Below are 20,416 nucleotides of genomic sequence, written 5' to 3'. Positions count from 1 at the left end.
CAACTCAGTGAAGCGGTTGACATGATGTGCCAGTGCCTGGAGGCTGTCAGGGTCTGGATGGGGGTTAACAAGCTTGTTCTCAATCCAGACAAGACCAAGTGGCTGTTGTGTTTCCCTCCCAAGAATTTGACCAGTATTCCATCACTCAGGCTGGGGGGTGAAAATTTATGCCCCTCAGACAGGGCTCGCAACTTGGGAGTCCTCCTGGACCCACAGCTGACTTTAGAACATCATCTGTCGGCTGTGACCAGGGGGACCTTTGCCCAGGTTCGCCTGGTGCACCAATTGCGGCCCTACTTGGACCGGGAGGCACTCGCAACAGTCACTCATGCCCTCGTGACCTCAAGACTGGACTCTGCAATGTGCTCTACATGGGGCAGCCCTTGAAGAGTATTCGGAGACTTCAACTCGTCCAGAATGCAGCCGCGCGAGCGATTGTGGGTACACCTCGGTACACTCACGTTACACCTATCCTCCGCGAGCTGCACTGGCTACCGATCAGTCTCCGGATACGCTTCAAAGTGCTAGTCGTAACTTATAAAGCCCTTCATGGTATTGGACCTGGGTACTTGAGAGACCGCCTGCTGCCAATTACCTCCCAAAGACCCATTAGATCACACAGGGTCGGCCTCCTCCAGGTTCCGTCCACCAGCCAATGCCACCTGGCTACTACCCGGGGGAGGGCCTTCTCTGTGGCAGCTCCGGCCCTTTGGAACAAACTCCCCGCGGAGATTCGGACCCTCACCTCTCTCCAGGCCTTCCGGAAAACCGTCAAAACCTGGCTGTGCCGGCAGGCCTGGGGTTGATGAGTTCCCCTCCCCTCTCGACTTGTATGGTTGTATGATTCTTGTTTATTTTAATTACATGTATTGTGTTTTATGTTCCCTTCCCCCCCCCTTTGAGTTGTTCGCCACCCTGAGTCCCTCCCAGAGAAGGGCGGCATACAAATAAACTAAATCTTAAATCTTAAATCATAAGTGCTGCAGCAACAGCAAATATCACATGACCAGAAATACATAGAATACATGCACAATACATAGCACCATATACAAATACATAGACAATGATTTTTTTTCAGTGACTTAAGAAAGGAAGACACTGCAAATCAAGAAAATTCACTGGGTGATTTTGACAAGCCACTATCTTTGAAACCCACTAGCTTGCAGAATAGTTAGCAATAGGAAGAATCACTAGCAAGAGTAAATGGCTTGTAGTCTGTCTTATTTAGATCCTAGAGTAAAGATAGTACATCAAACAATTGATCAACTAATTAGTAGTAATTATATGCTTAATCAGGAATTATATATATATAATTGTTTTGCTATTTCATTCTTTTTTTTTCACAAGCAAAAATTTATTTTTAGTAGCCCACATTAACTCCATTAGACACAAGACTTATTTCCCCTAATTTAGTGTGATCAATTTTTGTTTAAGAAAAATACTGAATTCACTTTCCTTCTCTTGCTCTTTTGTGATACTATCCTTATCCTTGCCTATGGAGAAATTAATCATCCTGCATTCAAGGAGAACTATTTCTATCCGTTCTCAAGTTCTAATAGTCTCCAGCACTATAATTAAGGGATAATTAAAGTAGGCACTTTGATAGCAAATTTGAACTTTCTTGTTTGGTATTACTACTTTTCTTGCTAGTGACAGGTAAAATGATTCCTGATTTTAGGGGGAATGGTAAAGATATTCTGAGACAAAATTCAAACCAAACAGTATCAACTGCACAACGAATTCCACTCCCCCACAAAAAATCCCTGCAGTTTCTAACATCTGCATCTAACAACTTAAACAAATAAAGTAAGAAAGAAAACATAAATGCTTCATTTCTGGCACTTTCCATTAAAACCGGAATGTACTGCCTGGCCCAAGAGACCTATAAATCCCATTGCACATTAGAAGTACTTTGATATATTTATTGCATTACCTTCTTGCAAATAAATGCAAAAAATGGTTTCATTCTTCCTCAAAGGTTTTCCATGCATATGCATTTTGTTATTGAATAATGAAGCATTAGCAATGAAGTCTCTGACTTGGGAAAACATTTGTCATGATACAAATAAGAAGTGACTGAGATGACAGATGAATATCTTGGACAATAGAATAAAATTCTGTAATGCTGGCAGCTATGTTTTCACATTGATCAGCCCATATCTGTGTCCTGGAATGGCTACCCAACCAGCAATCATAAAACTTAGTGTGGTTTCAAACAATTCAGAGCTACATCAGATACTATAAAGGAACACTACTAATACATGAAGACAGTTAATGTTTCACCTCCCCATCCCATGAAAAACAAATACAATTAATCAGTTGATTTCCTATGGTCACGTGCTCTCCAAACTATCTAGAGAGGTAATCACATAGTCTGGATACAGCATCAGCAGAGTTCAATCTAATTTGGAATTGACTGAAGTAAAACAGTCAACTAAATAGCTCCACAAATTCAAGGAGGCAATATCAGAGGTGATATTCAGCAGGTTCTGACCAGTTCTGGAGAACCAATAGCAGAAATTTTGAGTGGTTCAGAGAACCAGTAAATACCACCTCTGACTGGCCCCACCCTCATCTATTCTCTGCCGAGTCCCAGCTGATTGGGAGGGAATGGGGATTTTGCAATATCCTTCCCCTGGAGTGGGGAGGAAATGAAGATTTTACAGTATCCTTCCCTTGGTATGCCCATCAAGCCATACCCACCAAGCCATGCCCACAGAACCCTTAGTAAGTTTCTCCCACCACCAGGCAATATGTCTGCTTCCTGAGATTTGTTAAAATAAGATAGTAGCCCAAGGTAATCAGCTCCCTCAGACCATCATCTATGGATGGACAGATTTGGCCTTGAGAGCCTGTAGAAGCAGAGGAGAAATAAGTTTTCCAGTGCCAACAGGTTAGAGATATAAAATTAACAATGGAACCACCATCCGTGGTCTTTATACTTCAAAGCCATGTTCTACTCATACAGAACATACCACCTCAGATTAAAGCTTGCCTCTGAGTAATGAAATGCAAAGATCTTGGACTCTAGGTGGCTCCTTTAGCAATGTTTTAAGGATTCTCACTTTTCTTTAAATGATGGCCTTTTTAAACAGTGGAGAAATTTACTTTCAAAAATACGCTGGATTATTTCACATAAACAGCTAGGAAACCAGACATCTTGTCTGGGAGCAAAATGCAATATGAACAGTGCATTCAATTTATTTTAAAGCAACAAAAGTAAGTTGAAAAAGCACAGAAGTTTATACAAGTTCAGTTTTGATATAAAACAGGTTATTATTTGTGCCCCCAAAAAGTTATATATGCCTTTTTATGATTACAAACAGAGTTCTGGGCTTCACCTTTGAGCTAAACCTTATGTGTATTGTGTTAAACAATAGTAAGTATTTGCTTACTGACATTTTTTGTGACAAGAATATATTAAGTTATATTATAAATGGAAGTTTGAAGTCAGGAATGTCACTGAGCATGAAAAGAAGCTTTATTCAAGAGATTCTTGTTGGTATAACTGCTTAGTACCAATTAGAGACCTGTAAGATTCCAGTATTAGTATACCAAGTTTGTATTTACCAAACCACCTTAAAAGTGAAATTAAAACTTTCCCCAATAAATTATAAATCATCTTCTCCCATTTAAAATACCCCATCCTCAGTGGTGGGTTTCAATTTATTTTACTACCAGTTCGCTTCATCCGGGGTGAACTAGCAGAAACCCACCTCTGCCCTTCCTCCCCAAAATACCTCCAGAGATATCACATTTGGATTTTTCAGAAGTGTTTTGGCTCTCCAATTTCACAGTAATACAGTAAAAACAAAAGCAAGATAGTTAAGATAATGTTCCTGGAATATAGCTTGTTGTTATATATGTAGTAGCAGCCACTATGAACTGGCAGGATTGGCAGGCTCCAGTCCTTTCAATTAAACAGTGTCTATCTATTGGAACCCAGGATGCATGCTTTCTCTGCTGCAGAGCCTGCCCTTTGAAATGATATTGTTGCTGATATCCAGATAGCTTCCACCCTGGTGGCATTCTGGAAAGCCTTAAAAGCCTGGCTGATCTCCCAGGCCTTGGGCTAGGATCACATTTGTTTGAGGATATTCTTGGGTTAACTGGACTTGCCATTGGTTCTTGTTCTTTATTTCTTTCTAATTCCTTTCTAATTATGATATTCCTTTGCCTTTAAAGCCCTACATAGCATGGGTCCAGGGTATTTGAGGAGCCATCTCTCCATGATGGGACAAGCCTGCCCCACTCATACCAGCGAGAGAAGCCTGTTACCGATCTCATCTGCTAAGGAATTGTACCAAGTGTGGTCCAGGAGAAGAGCCTTTTTCACTGTCCCATCTCTGCGGAATATTTTACCACTGGAGAACTACTCCCTCCCTTTTGGTGTTCCAGAAGGGTATCAAAAACTGGTTTTGCCAGCTGGGCTGGGACTCCAAGGGAGGCATTCACCACTGGAAGTGGCTGACGAGGTAAGAAGACCTCATCCCCATCCCATCTGACTCTTAGTTACCCTAGTTCGGTTTTAGTATAGTTCTTAATAATATATCAGTTCTGTGTTGTTTTAATCTTTCAACTATTTTTTACTTGTTTTATATCCTGTAAGCCGCCCAGAGTCACCTCTAGGGGAGATGGGTGACATAAAAGCTTAATAAATAAATATTCTAATTCCTATTCTATCTAATTGTATTATATGTACTGTCTAGAGTCAGTTGGAAGTCCAATTAAAACTATTAAACTATATTAAATCCTAATATTTGAGGGGCTGAAAAGATCATATAAATCAAAATTTCTATTATCATGTATGGTTGGAATGATACACTTACATATCACTTTGGTTGCTCTGTTGTAAACTGTTTGCAATTCCTTAAAAACATTCTTCCCTCCTAAAGTATCTTCTATCCTCTTCCACATGTTTAGAGTGCTTCAGTATTTATATTGATTTTCTCTTGGTGATGCTTTTGGGGTGATATTACTGGATGTGGTTAAGGCTGCTACCAATATTTTCTTGAGAATCTCAAGGAAGTAGAAAAGAATGATTCTTCATACGTGCTCTTTTCCTTTCCTGTCAAAATAAACAGGTCTGGATCTCCTCACTTTAAAAAACTCAATAAATTGGGAATAGCTAATTAATAGTAACAATTAATTGAATTGGGAGTAAGATATGTATAAGGAGCAGAATTATGGTGATATAGCAAGTGCACCCAAGGTTCACCTCTTCAAAATCACTTCTGGATTCCACAGCCTAAAGAACCAATGAGAAGAGTTCAGTATTACTTAATAAGTGGAGAGTTGTCTTGGTTTTCTTCTCACTAACATAAAACCTACTCAGAGGGAGCTACAAGGCATGCATTTTTGTATCAAGGCAATTATAAGGAAGTAGTGCTCTTTTGGAGAGGAGTAAGTGGGTTAGGTTGATTTATTATATTTTGTTTTTTCTGTATCTTAAAGAATGTGCAAAGAAAAGGTCACGTTTTATACTCTTCAGCCTGCCCCCTGCAGATAAGTTAAGACAGTGCTTCAAAAATTCAGAGCCAGTAATTTTTGGAGCTATGGCCACAACACATCTGGAAAAGCAAGAGCTAAAGTTATAGAAGGCGAGCACAAATATCTAATTAGTTCCTGTCCCAATGTGTTTTGTTACAGAACACTGCATACCCAGGATTGCCTAGGCCAAACTACCATCCTTTGTATTTTTGGTACTTGTTAAAATAAAATTAAAAGCATTTTGAACTATATATAGTTACAGCCTTTGGAAATCTATTTGCAATGAATGTCTGCTATGTGCTCTGCCGATGATGGGAAAATGTAAACAGCCATCCATCTGCATTTTCTTCTTTTTTGCATTACATAAAGCAGAGCTACAAACTTCAGGATAATGGATCACTTTCCACAGACTTTCTCTAAGGGGAAAAGACTACACATTTTATACTTCAGGCAAACGTCTATAAAGAGAACCTGTAGCAGTTCAGTACAAATTTACACAGGCTGTCATCGTTAAGAAAATATATGCATATTTATTTACTTAAGAGGAAGTCTCTTCTGTTGGATCCAAAGGATTATCTAGCAAGGAGAATATTTGTAGCTCAGGGATGAAATGAGAAGTCCTTCGTGTTCTCTGAGCTTGATTGTTTTCTTGCAGACTTTTCATTATCCAAACTAAGTAACATCATGCTAGTAAGGAATGAGGTTTGCTCTCAATTTATATTCTAGTGCCTTGCCCTGTCAGTGTTGGTGCGAATGGCCTTGAAGATTTTTTGGTTGGGCTGTTTACTGTTCAGCAATTCCTTGATTGGGTGTTGTTTACTTCTTGATTGTTGGTCTGATGTTAATTTTGGTGTTGATCTATGCTCATGTGGGTGTTGAATGCTGATACAGAGATGTTTTGGTCTTTTTAATCCCTTTTTGGCTTGTTGAGTCCTTTGCACAATATGTAGATGTTGTTTATATCTGTCTACTGAGGGCCAATTTGTCAGCGTGCCAGGTTTCCAGAAATTCTCTACTGTTTTGGGACTTGGTTTGACATAGGATGCTCACAGTTTCCCAGTTAAAACTATGGTTAAGTCTGTCCATATGTTGTGAAATTAAAGAGTTTTCATGATATCTTCTGACTGCTAGTTGGTGTACATGTATGCATTCTGCTAGTCTTCTGCCTGTTCATCCTAAGTAATGACTGTTATAGTCTTTCCACTATGTTGTAGATGACTCCCATTTTTTTCTTCTTCTGGGTCTGCTGGGATGTTTTAGAGAGCTTTAATTGGTTTGTGTGCTATGCTAATTCCATGTGGTTGTAACAATCTGTTAGTGGTTTCTAGGGTGTTTTTAATGTACTAATAAAGAAGAATTTGTAGCTCAAGGTTGTCATGAGGAGTCCTTGGTGTTCTCTGAGCTTGCAGACATTTCATTACCCAAACTAGGTAACATCATCAGTGCTAGTAAGGAGCGCTATTTCAGTTTATATTCTAGTGGCTTGCCTGTCAGTGTTGGTGGGGGTGCACTTAGAGACTTTTTGGTTAGGATGTTTGCCATTGGCTTCTTTGGTGGTTTCTTGATATAAACTGGCAGCAAACTGCACTCCATATTAGCACTGATGATGTTACCTAGTTTGGATAATGAAATCTGTAAGAAAACAAGCAAGCTCAGTGTGCACCAAGGACCCCTCATGTTTTTAATGTATGGCAGTGTTATCCTTTTGACATATTGAGTTGGTTGTGATATATTGGGTTGAGTGGCCAGACACTTTTTGATGGAGTTGCATGGAGATCCGTTTTGTTGAAGATCCGTTTTTTCCTGATATTCAGAATTAAATTAGTCTTTTGCAATGTTCTGCTCTTCCAGTTCTTGGAAATATAGTTTCATTTTTCTGCTGTTCAGAGTTGTTGCGGTGTTTTTGTGCTTGTCTGAGTAGAGTTCTTACACAGCTTCTCTTGTGGGAGGTTGGGTTGGTTGTGGAGTACTCGATTAGTGTAGGTGATTTTTTTTTATACACTTGTATTTCTAATTTGCCATCTTAGTCTCTGCTGACCAGGATATCCAGAAGAGTAGTGAGTTGTTGTTTTCTTCTTTCTGGTGATTTGGATTCCTTTGAAAATGGTTTTGATGGTTTGGTGGGTGTTCTTTAATTGTTCCTTTTTTATTATGGTGAAGGTGTTGTCTACATATTCAATGCATATTTTTGGTCGTATTTGTGAGATTGCTACCGATATTGATTACAGATGATGCATTATGACCCACACTATGAGTACTGAAAATGGTGATCCCATACATAAACCTTTAAATTTTTTGTAAGTTTGTCCATTGAATTAAAAGTGTTTCACAATGCATTTATTAACTCAATTACTAGATTAACAAAGAAATAAAACTTTGATCCTAGATTAAAACTTTCTCCAATTAATATAATAATATCAAGGATACAAACATCCTGTGTTCTACTGTGTGGCACATCAATGAAAAAATAAATATAAGTAAATTTGGATTTTCTTTAAGCTAACAGATACACTGTATTATAATGTAAAATCATTATGGTTTGTGATTAGCAAGAAATTATGTAAATTGCACAGGGAAAGAGCTCCCTCCTCCCTAATCAGTGCCAATGCATATTTATACAAGTATGGACACTAGATCTTGTAGGGCTGGGAAGGGAGAAATGGAAATAGTGCTCTATTGCTATTCTATGCCAGAGGCATTAGATATAAAACTGCCATAAAACACTAAAACAATGTGCAGAGAAGAGTCTACTTAACAGCAGGTTAGACAATAGAAAGATGAATAGAACAAAGGCTAATTGTAGAATTGACCTTGCACTATTACGTAAATAATATAATTTAAAATTCTATTTGCCATTATTGCCACGCAGCTGGGCCACTACTTAAAATATTGCTGTTGGAACACAGAAAATTGCTACTTTATTGTTATGAAAACTGAATTATGAAAAGGAAGTAATGAAATAAACTTCTGAGGGATATGCTACTGCTTTGTAATATGCTTTCTAAAACCAATCATTGACTTCAGTTCTGCTTTTATTTTATATTTTCAGGGTTGTCATTTTGGCAGCATCCGTTCTGCTTTTTTCATCAATGCTGTGCTCATCACAATTCAGAATTAGATTTGCTTGTTAGTCTTGAGTTTGGACTGTTATAATTTCTAATGCAGTATTTAGCATTCACAATAAAACAAATGAGCCAGTTAAAGGAGGATGATAAAAGATGTCATGAACAAATACATTGTATGTTTAATCCATCACAATTCAAACTTATTTAAAAACTAGGGCAGAGGCTAAAACCCAGTTATCCTTTGTGACAGTGCTAGAAAGCAAATTCCTGAGCTGGGTGCCCCGCTGTGAAGGCCCTATAGTAGTATGAAGATCCCAAGCAGAATTTCTAAAATGATTTTGGGATGTAAACGCATTCTTGCATGATCCTTAACATGTACATGTTACCCTTCTCTTAAATATTGCCAATTTGATGCAGAATAAATCTCTATCAACTTTGGAAAAACACATAATGATATAAATTCTAAATAATGAAACAAAAACAAGCAAAAGTATTTTCTGCCATCAAAACCAGTGGGATTTCAGTTGTATATTTGATTCAATTATTTACACTACATGAAATCCTCTGCTTTTATAAAAAAAATACTTTCCCCTCTTCATGCCTGTTCTTCCTTACACTATTGTTAGGAATTCTTAACAGGATACGGCATATAAAACTAACTGTGCATGGAGAATATTTGACGAGGGGAAAATGGAAAAATAGTGAACTTTAAGAGGAATCATACATCTTTCACCAGATTGGCTTATGCATTCTATGCATTAAATCTAATTTAGATCTAATCAGAAAACATTAAAGGAAAAGATCATTCAATTCATATCTGCTTCATATTAAAAAATAAAAGCAAAGCCAACAATATTATGCAGATCTTAATATCCCAAGCATTCTGGATTTCAGTTAGAAAAATATGTGTGTGTGTGTGGGGGGGAAATCAGTTAATAATTTAAATCACAACAGATTGAATAAACAAGTGGGCAATGTAGTTTTCCTGTATTTACCAGATGGCATGTTCCTGATGCTGGCAGATAGAATAGACTTTTATTTTGTTTTATTCATCTCTTTAAATAGCTGCAAATGAGAAAGATTTCTCATCATTCAACATGAAAGGAAATCAAAGGTTGCCATAGTCATTTGTTATGAGCAGTTTTATCTTGCCCTCCCAAATGAATATTTAACAGCTTTTTGAAGTCTCTGCTGCAGATTTAAACAATTTTAACAGTTTTTTAAAAAGTTGTCTGAATGTTTTAATGATTCTTATGGTTATTTTGTTGTACCAGTTTGTATTTTTATATGTGCCATTCAGAGTCACATATGTGAGACGGCTGGTTATATAAATTTATAAAATTAATACATTCAGGTAGTTCTTATTTATTGACTGCCTTGTACAGCAACCATTTGCAGTTATAATAGTGGTGGAAAAGTAATTTTGTGACTGATCCACAGTTTTATGAACTTTGCATGTATGTAAAACAAAGGAAACCTGAAGAATCTTAATCACAGTCATGGTTTCACTTAGCAACTGCTTCACTTAACAGTTGATTTGCCAGTGCCACTTGTACTCTCTAAATGAAGTCAATTATAAGTCATGCTAACTGGACAAATTTCTTATGTATAAATAAATACATTAATTAAAACAACATATAAATCAAGATATATGTGTTGTAAGAGGGAAGGATCATAAAAGCAATAGAGGGGTAAACTGTCTATTGATAGCTGAGATGAACAAAACATTAGTTTAGGCATCTGAGGGTTTATATTAGGAAGGGAAGAATTATTTTACCTTTTTCATACTGTACTAGTCCTAGTTTGCAATGCTCAAAATGAGGCTGGCTAACGAGGGAATTCATCATTTGTTTTTAAGCACTGCTACATTACTATTTAAGGAAAAATGTCAATTTAAGCCAGCTCAATTGTACTAATGAACTGTCTCCACTCAAAGACTGGCTCTGCAGATATATTGAGACCTCAAAGCTAGCCCTTAGATTGAAATACTTCCAAAAGGAAAGAATACGTCAGGTGGAATATTGAAAAAAAACCCTTGCAGAGAAGATACACAAACTGCCATTTTGGGAAAAGAATCTCAGCAGAGTTACATAACTCTGATCTCCATAGCATATATCACCAAGACACACACCACCCAAGGTTTCAAATTGCTCTATTTTATATCCACTGTTCTATAATCATATTTTGATAAATGTTTGAAAAAGATAATAATTAGATGATCTCAAAGAACATTTTCTTCAGAATGGTAGGGAAAAGCAAGGGTCTGGAGGGCTTTTTGTAGCATATAGCAGGACAGTGTTTTGTCTATTAGCCATTGTGGGTGGGAGAGGATGGAAGCTAGGATCAGAAACTGCTTGGATCCATAAACAAAATGGAGATTAATAAATAATCCTGCTTCACTCTGATGTTTGAAAACGTTGAGTATGTAACATGCCCCTGAGGAGTACAAAGAATTGTCAAGCAAGTATTTTCATATGAACTGCAAATAATGGCAAGGAGCCAGCAATCTATTAAAGAAGCTTCCAGTTTGTTCCAGAATCTAGTCAACACCGCGAAACATTGTATCTTTATGAACTTTCTGCAAAGATTGCAAATCAGGAACATTGTTTTGCAATCCCGCTAGTTGTTTGTTTGGTATAACCTACATTTATTATTTTTGTAACATTTTATAAATAACTCAATGCAATGAACACATAAAATATTCTTCACAACAGCAAGACTGAGTTGAGTTGGGCTGAGAGAGAATGACTGGCTCAAAGTCTCCCAGCCAGCTTTCATGCTTAAAGGTAAAAGTAAATTTCTCCTCACACATATGTGCTAGTCATTCCTGACTCTAGGGGCATCTCCGGTACAAAGCCAAAGAGCCAGCGCTGTCCGAAGATGTCTCTATGGTCATGTGGCCAGCATGACTAAACAAAGGAGCACGGAACACTGTTTCCTTCCCACCAAAGGTGGTTCCTATTTTTCTACTTGCATTTTTAATGTGCTTTTGAACTGCTCGGTTGGCAGAAGCTGTGACAAGTAACGGGAGCTCACTCCATTACACAGCACTAGGGATTCGAACTGTTGAACTGCCAACCTTTTTGATCGACAAGTTCAGCGTCTTAGCCACTGAGCCATTGCATCCTACTTTTCATGCCTAAGGGAGGCCTAGAATTCTCCTGTCTTCTAGTCTGGGACCTCTATCCTATCATAAGTCAGTTTCTTCAAGGACTTACCCTGGAATATAAAGGGTCATGACCAGAAGATTGGCCTTCTGTATGGTAGTACTTTGGAACATATTGACCCTAGAAGGACATCTGCTCCCTAGTCTCTGATATTTTAGTTTTAACATGGCACTAGGTTAAATTGGGTACCCAGCAGGATTTATCATGTGTTTTAAATAGCATACACCTATCTTGTAAAAAAGGAAGAGGGAAGCTCTTGCATCATAATTCTGTGGGTTCTGGGTCAATCAGGCAATACCTGGGACAGCTCTCAGTAAAAAATTTTCAAGGAACCATGAAAGTTCCTTTGACAACTGAAGATCTAATTCAGTGTTTTCTCAACCATAGCAATTTGAAGATATGTGAACTTCAACTCCCATAATTCTGGGAGCTGAAGCCCACACACCTTCAAGCTGCCAAGGTTGAGAAACACGGGCTAACTATATCAGAATAGTGAAGCAATCAAATTGTGAAAGCTAATGACAAATTTAGCTATAATTGAAAATGGCAAAAGACTGGCCCAAAGCCTGGAACTTCAGCACTGCTGATCACCCTCCAGCTGTACATTCTGGTTCATTGCCAAAGCAATCAAGTCTACTTTATTTTATACTCCATAAATGAATGTATTTTTCAACTTTTGCACATCAATGAGGCATTGTTGACTGTAGACCGTTCCTCCAGACTGTTTTAGTGAAAAGAGAACAGGAAGCACTGAGGTTTGGTATTTTAAGCTACAAGAAGATATAGAGCACAAGTGCAAATGAATGCTTGCATTGGTATAATATTCAGGAAAGCTTTTATGATTAGATCCCCTAGAGTCGGGAATGACTAGCACATATGTGCGAGAGGACCTTTATCTTACCTTATATAAATTATAATCATGACTTATGTTAATTCTTGTTCTATTGTAACATCTTTATGTAGAATAAAAATAATCTTTTTGCTATGCTCCACATATTTGAAAGATCTATTCTGTCAGGTAAATTTCCATTGTCTTCTATTTGTTAAAGAACAAAAAAAATATTTTTTAAATGGCTGAATAACAACTTCAAGTTGTATCTTTGTGTACATAAACAAGATTCTGTATGGATTTAAACTTGCAATCCCTCCAGTCTTAATCCTATATGCCAAGCATGAGGCCAGCACCTGCGTTTTTAGAGCAGCATAAGGCCCTTGAAAGCTTTGCTTATTTCTGGGGCCGCTACAAAGACTCATTTTGTCTGCAATTTCTCATATGATTGAAAGGGAAAAATAATTAAATACATAGAGTTGACAACAACTTTATGCCACCATAATTAACAATTGTATGAACTGCATGTAATGAGTTAATTGCAAATCAATATATAGTTTTGCCTAAGTCCTGCCTAATCTTTAGAATAAGGTCCCTGACAAACCCATCAATGCTAAATAAACACCCCCCCAAAATAACACCTCTCACCCTGATTGTATACTTTAGGAGACTGCTATATGGCTTTTGTAAATTGTATGTTGAGTCCTATCTTACAATTTACAATAGGAATATATCAGAAACTGTGCTGCAGCTTGTTTATATTGTGCCTCTTCTCAATATGAAGCAAAGAAAAAAAAAAGAAATAGATGCTATTCAGGATTGTAGCATGGACAATTCTAGTTTATACTCATCTGCAATAGTGTGTGCAACACCTGTATATAATTAAATAATTAAACCACGGTTCGCCCATATAACACCAATCCTCCGTGAGCTGCGCTGGCTACCTGTGATCGTCGGGTGCAACTTCAAGGTCTTACTTACCACCTATAAAGCGCTCCATGGTAGTGGATCTGACTATTTGAGAGGACCGCCTCCTGCCAATTACCTCCCTGCGTCCCATCAGATCGCACAGAGTAGGCCTCCTCCGAATTCCATCCGCCAGTCAGTGCCGACTGGCGACTACTCGGAGGAGAGCCTTCTCAGTTGCAGCTCCGACATTATGGAACAACCTCCCCGTGGAGATCCGTACCCTCACCACAGTCCCAGGCCTTCCGCACAGCCCTCAAGACCTGGCTATCCCGTCAGGCCTGGGGATAGGATTACTCTCACCCCGCCCGAATGTTGAGTGAATGTTGTGTTTTTATGGATAATTTTCTTTATTCACGATTCTTTTTCTTTTAAGTCTTGTCTTGCACTCCCTTCCCCTCATTGTTGTAAGCCGCCCTGAGTCCCCTCAGGGAAAAGGGCGGCATATAAATCCTCAATAAAATCCTAAAAATCCTAAATCCTAAATTTAGTGTGAGCTGATCTTTTGTAAGAAACACAAACTCATTTGCAAGACAGATAATTATTCTTCCTCAGCTATACTTCTTTTAAGCTATAATATTGTATTTTCTCAATTTCTCATATATTCTGGAATTTTCATTAGTTTTGAGCATTCTCAAGTCATCTGAAGGAGCCTTTAAAAAAGCATTCAAAAATGACTGCTTCTTTCGGTGTATCAAAGGTCTTATGTTTTTTCTTTATGAAAGGAACTAGCTGAACTATACTGAAGCTAGCTATTATCAATTATGCCTACTACCAAATTTTAAATTAAGAGTTTAAATTAAGAGTTCAGAAAATATTCCATCATTATAAAATATCACATATGTAATGCAAGAGGAAATTGTTTCAAAAGGCTGCTCATAATTATATATGATACTTTCTTAACAATGCTTGCTTCATCCATTCTTTTCCAGTCTGAGCTTTAATAATTGCCACAGAAAATTGCTCAAATGTCTGCTTATGTTAAAATTATAGCATTTATAGGAAATACCTTTTAAAAATGTTGTCTAAAATGTAATCTTTCATGAGGAAAAACAATATTTAAGATGGGAATCATGATCAATAACTTTTTGTGACTTATTCATCAAACCCTTTAGAACAAAGATCCAGAAGTTAACTTTACATGCATTCAAGAACTGCTGAGCAACTAACAAGAAAAGCAATAGGAAATCTGCAATAAAAAATTGAAGATGACTCACCAGAGTGTGCTTTTTAACTTGGAATTTCTAGCTCTGTCAGGTATTATTTTAATAATGGCCATCCTGGGCTTCAACTTAGACAAATGCTGAGAGTTAGTATTTAGCAATATTATATTAGACTGTGTTATGGAATTACTGCTATAACTCTCTTTTTAATGATCAGGTTTTGCTAATAAGCTAAATGAGCAAGCTGGCACAGAGGAAGTTTGATGTGGTATTTTTCTAATATGTTAGAACTATATTTAAAGCTCCACCTGAGACCTGCAATTTTAATAGGCTATGTTCCTTGGGCTTCCTTGAGTGCTAAGGAAGATTTTATTTCCAAGCCTGTTGAGAGGCAACTATTTGAAGAGGAATAAGAATGTCAGCCTCTATGTAACTGCAGATTCTGCAAGAAACGGAAATATTAAATCTGTGCTTGAAAATTGTAGAATATGAAGGCACAAATGAAATTTGGTTCTCTCCAAATATAAATTCAGTGCTTTCATACAAAATTCAAGTAGTTTACATTTCTTCTTACTTTCAATATCCTTTTATTGTCAATTAATTCATTGCATTTTGCAACTTTAATAAAAATGAGAAAGATCACCATTTGTGAACAATGCAGTATTGAACTTATAGAGACAGAAGACCCACAAAGTCAGCTAAACTCAGATAATGATAAAGCCTCAATGTAACTCTTAGTGATCCCTATTTATGATATCTTCCATCAAAGTTGATGTAATTCAGTTTAGATTCCCTTATCTCTCTCTTCACTATACAAGTAAAACCTATAAAGTTCCATGGAAACTGCAGCAGAAGAATAATGAACAGGAAGAAATGAGTTGGAAAGGGATATAGACTAAGAGCCTGGCTGCTACTTTCCTATTATCTGGATTCTGTAATAATAGAAAATACTTAAAATGTCATATTTACTTTAAAGGCCTATTATTGCATTCAGTAAACATACTAAAACTATTTTAACAGAATAAAGAACAACAGAGTTGGAAGATCTTGGAGGTCTTCTAGTCCAATCCCCTGCAGGGGGATATTCTATATATTTTAGAGAAATAGTTGCCCAATGTCTTCTTTAAAAATCTCCAGGGTTGGAATGTCCATTTTAAGTAAACTTCCAGAGGGTTAGATTATTATTACATTATCAACATGAAATTTTTAAAGGTACCATTTCTGAGTGTTCATGTGTTAAGACTCTAAGTTGAAGTACAGTACTAATGATCACTTCTGTAAGGAACAGATTGTGCCCTAAATACATAATTAATAGCAGTGACCCAAATACAAAGATCAAGGTAAATACTTATTTCTACTCATCTTATATACCATATTAAATCAACAGGCAGTTGTTGCAGGCTAGTCTTGTATTCTACTTGTTCTGCTCTGTTTAACAGAAACAGTGCCATTATTACAATGCTGATCAGCATATACCAATATGCTGCTAATATACTTTAAAAGCCCCACTTAGCCCCATTGACAAATCTGATTTTCTCCTTTCTAAAGAAAAAAGAAGAAACCCCTTTTTCTGTGAACCAATTGGTTAAAATGATTTATTAACTTTCTGAACATTAGTCCAGTCTCCCATGGATTCACGCTTTACCTCCCTTGAACAAGGCATATTGCTTAACAGACATATTACTTGCCAGATAAAATACTCATTCTAATATCCTTCTTCCTCATATATTCATATTGTTTATTCTATTTAATGTTCCAATTATATAGAATTCAGTCTTACCTCTTTTAATTCAAAGCAATTTGCTGAGATCCCACATATAACGCCTTCTCTTGTATAGTTGGAGATTTGTAATGTTTGCATCAACATCCATACTTTGTCAATCATCCATTTGGGTGTATTCAGTCACTATGTTTCTGCCCTGTAGAAGATTTCTTTTTCTTCAGTGTATGGTCTATAATATATAGACTACTTTGAATATGATATCATGGGAAAAAGTATTAGTTGGATAATGTGGATATTTACCCAGAGCTTTTAAAGTTATTTCTTCCTTATTTATAATGTCATCTGCTTGAGACCTTCCTGTTGTACTGCAGTGACTCTTTCTCCTCGTCCAGCTTTACTTTCCAGTCCAAATATAGCACTGGTGAAGCGAACAATCACCAAAAATGACTGTTTGTAAAAAGCTCTTGGCAGTTCAACTCAAACTCTTTCCAAATCCAAACCAAACGTGTCAGCGAAGATGAGACAGATTCTGTAGAATGTTTGTAACTGCCTCCCCCGCCCCCTGTCCTTCATAGTGGGATGGTTTGCTTACTGTTTGTTGAAATTTGTTGAAATGTTGCAGTTCTATTGGAGAGAAATTGAAAAAATGGCCCTTAGAAAATCATAGATGTTTCAATTGGTACCTCATAATATAAGAATTAGTATTAAGTTTCAGGATGGTGTCATAAGGATTACAAATACAATATTCTTAAATCCTTTGTGTGGTGAAGCAAAGGGTTGCCTAACTAATAAGTAAGTATATAATGCCTACTTTCCCGTTTAAAAAAAACAAGTGGGATTTGCAATGATTTGGAATCTGAATACTTATCAATTGCCTAGAATTTGATAAGGCAGTTTTAGGCAACTAACTTTACTGAATATCTGATCTTGTATGTCATTTGTACACAAACAGAAAGCAAACAGTTAATATCACAGTCACAGAAAAATCTACCCATTGTTCTCTCTCTCTCTCTCTCTCTCTCTCTCTCTCTCTCTCTCTCCCTCTCTCCCTCTCTCCCTCTCCCTCCCTCCCTCCCTCCACACACACACCACACACACTACTCTATAGTAAAACATCATTTTCCCGTTTGGTCCAGGCAAAAAACCCCTCTGAGCTGGTCTAGGCATACTGCAAAGCTGAAAGGAATGAAGGCTCTAACTGCCCAGTGTTTTATTTTATAGTATCTAAGGTTTTCAGAAAATAGAGCCAGGGTGGGTGGCCAGGCCCAACTGCAATTTGCTGCTACCGTTTCATGCAAATCAGTCCGAACCGACTTGGTGTGTCCCCAGGGACCGTGGGTAGCCAGAAGAACTGAGGCGGAGATGGGAATAAAGGCTAACAAAATTTTATTCCCTAACAATACAGGCTAACTTTCAGACCCGGCTTTTAGACAGGAATGCGCACTGCTCGTTGGACAGCTCCCTTTTTTATACAGGAGCTGTCAAACGACCAGCCAATCAGGTGTCGAGTGCTTCCCGCTGAATTCTTTATTTCAACGCATGCTCAGAACGTGACACTCCTCCCCCCTAAGCTCGCGCATGCGTAGTCTTGTAAATACGCTGGCCGCCGCCTGATTCGGCCGGACGTGCGAGGCCCTTCGGTGCTGCCTGGAGGATCTGGATGCCCTGCCGAGGACCCCTTCTTCGCAGGATGGCGATCGCTCGGGTCGTCGACGAGCCAAGGATGGTGCCAGCCCACCAGGTAAGTCGCCGCTTCGGTCTGGGGCACGGGCTGTCTGTTGTCTCGCGGCTTTCCTCGCTTCTGGGCCCTGTGTCGCTTGCTCGAAGGTGTGGATCCGCTGGTGGCTGCAGGTTGGTTGGCGGCTGGTGTCTGCCCCGCAGCTGGTCACAGTGGCGTCTCCAAGTTCTGCCGTTGTTGAGTCTGACCCTGTAGGAGCAGGGCCCGGTCTGGTCAACCACAATGCCCGGTAGCCCAAGGGATGCCCTCCGTAATTCCGGGCATACACTGCCTCCCCCTGGGTGAAAGAGCGGTTACCCCCATGGGAGTCTAAGGGGGTTGGGGCGGTGTAGGCTGGGTGGAGGCGGTCAAGGGTCGTTCGCAAACCGGCGACCCATGAGCAGCTCCGCTGGGCTGGTATTGGATTCCGGGGAGGGTGTTGAATGGTGGGCAAGGAGGAAGCGTCTATGCGTTGCTGCCAAGGAAGGTGATCCATTTTGGCGAGGGCTTCTTTGACGGAGCGCACAGCGTGCTCCGCCAAACCATTACTAGCTGGATGGAAGGGGGAGGTGAGAGCATGTCGGATACCCTGGGAAGCCAGAAAGAACGCCTCAAATGTGGCGGACGTTAACTGTGGTCCGTTATCGGACACCAGCACATCGGGAAAGGCCGTGAGTGGCAAGAGGGTGGCGGAGGGTTGCGACGAGTGCGTCGGCAGTAGTGGATAGCATGTGGACGACCTCAACCCATTTCAGAAGGCATCCACAGCAATGAAAAGCATGCGGCCCTGAATGGGGCCCGCGAAGTCGACGTGCACTCGGGACCAGGGTGAGGATGGCGGTTCCCAAGTACGGGGCTCGGCTTTGGGAGGCAAAGCCTGGGCGCTCTGGCATTTTGGGCACCCCGCGACATGGGCGGCTATGTCCTGGTCAAGTTTAGGCCACCATACGTAACTATGGCCCAGGGCCTTCATCCTGACGATGCCGGGGTGGGCATGATGTAGTTGCTGCAGGACGGTAGTTCCTCAGTGAGGCCGGCACCACTACTCGGTGGCCCAGAGCAGGCAGCCGCGCTGACGGACAGCTCAGCCAGGTGGGACTTGAAGGGCAGGAAAACAGGATCCACGGGGTCTTTTGGCCACCCTCGCCTAACCCAGTCTAGCACCCGGGAAATTACCTGATCCCTTGCGGACAACCGGGCGATGTCGGCGGCAGAAGTTGGCAAGTTGAGGTCGTCAATCAGGAATACTGGGGCGACAGCAGCAGGGTCTTCGGGGGCCTCCGGCAGGGGGCAACAGCTGAGTGCATCTGCATGGGCGATCTGCTTCCCCGGGCGATGGTTCAGCTGGTACTCATAGGATGCAAGGAAAACAAACCAGCGTGTCATCCGCGGAGAGAGAACTTGCGGGGCAGGGCGGTCACCGGCCAGCAACCCGAGCAGTGGCTTGTGGTCGGTGACAATCAAAAAAGGTTGGCCGTATAAGTAATGGTGGAAACGCCGTACCCCGGCTACAATGGCAAGAGCCTCCTTATCGATTTGGGCGTAATTGCGTTCGGAGGCAGATAGGGTACGGGAGAAAAAGGCTACGGGCACCTCCGCCCCACTGGGTAGCTGATGGCAGAGGACAGTGCCTACCCCATAGGGTGAAGCGTCGCAAGCGAGCACGAGGGGCAAGTGCTCGCTATATTGGACGAGGATGTCGTTGGAGACGAGGAGGTGTTTAACCGCCAGGAATGCAGAGGCTTCCCGGCGGCCCCAGACCCAAGCCGCGCCTGAATCAAGGAGGCGGTGAAGTGGCTCAGCTACAGATGCCTTATGCGGCAGGAACACAGCATAGAAGTTTAGTAGGCCTAAAAAGGCCTGTAATTCAGCTCTATTGGTAGGTGCAGGGGCTTCCACAATAGCCTTGGTCTTGGCAGCCGTAGGGTGGATGCCGCGGCCATCAATGAGGAAGCCTAGGAATTCTATCTGGGGAACCGCTATCTGGCACTTGTCCCTTTTTACTTTGAGACCGACTTGTTGGAATTTGCGGAGAACCTCCCGCAGGCGGGCCATGAGTTCCTCAAGAGAGGTTGCAGAGACGAGGACGTCGTCAAAATAGGGGACGACGCCTCGGAGGTCCTTGGAGCAGCCTCTCCATCAAGCTTTGAAAGAGTCCTGGGGCGATGCTGACCCCAAACTGTAGCCTGCGGCATCGGAACACGCCCCGGTGCGTGACGATGGTCTGTGCTTCGGCTGCCTCATCGTCCACGACTAGTTGTTGGTAGGCCTGGGTGAGGTCGAGCTTTGCGAAGAT

The 20,416-nt window shown here is 40.1% G+C and overlaps 1 protein-coding gene across 1 annotated transcript in view; it reads right to left on the bottom strand.

Annotated features, from left to right (window-relative positions):
- PDE5A (phosphodiesterase 5A) overlaps nucleotides 1-16,699 on the bottom strand; it is a 104,889-nt gene extending 88,190 nt beyond the window's left edge. Inside the window, exon 1 of the mRNA XM_032223627.1 lies at nucleotides 16,461-16,699. The gene's annotated coding sequence lies outside the window, so the exon portion shown is untranslated. The remainder of the gene's footprint in view (nucleotides 1-16,460) is intronic.
- Nucleotides 16,700-20,416: the final 3,717 nt, after the last annotated feature.

The sequence above is a fragment of the Thamnophis elegans genome, chromosome 9, assembly GCF_009769535.1.
Source record: "Thamnophis elegans isolate rThaEle1 chromosome 9, rThaEle1.pri, whole genome shotgun sequence".
NCBI classification, from domain to species: domain Eukaryota; kingdom Metazoa; phylum Chordata; class Lepidosauria; order Squamata; family Colubridae; genus Thamnophis; species Thamnophis elegans.
Note: the sequence above shows the minus strand (reverse complement) of the source record. Positions and strands in the feature narration are given on the sequence as shown.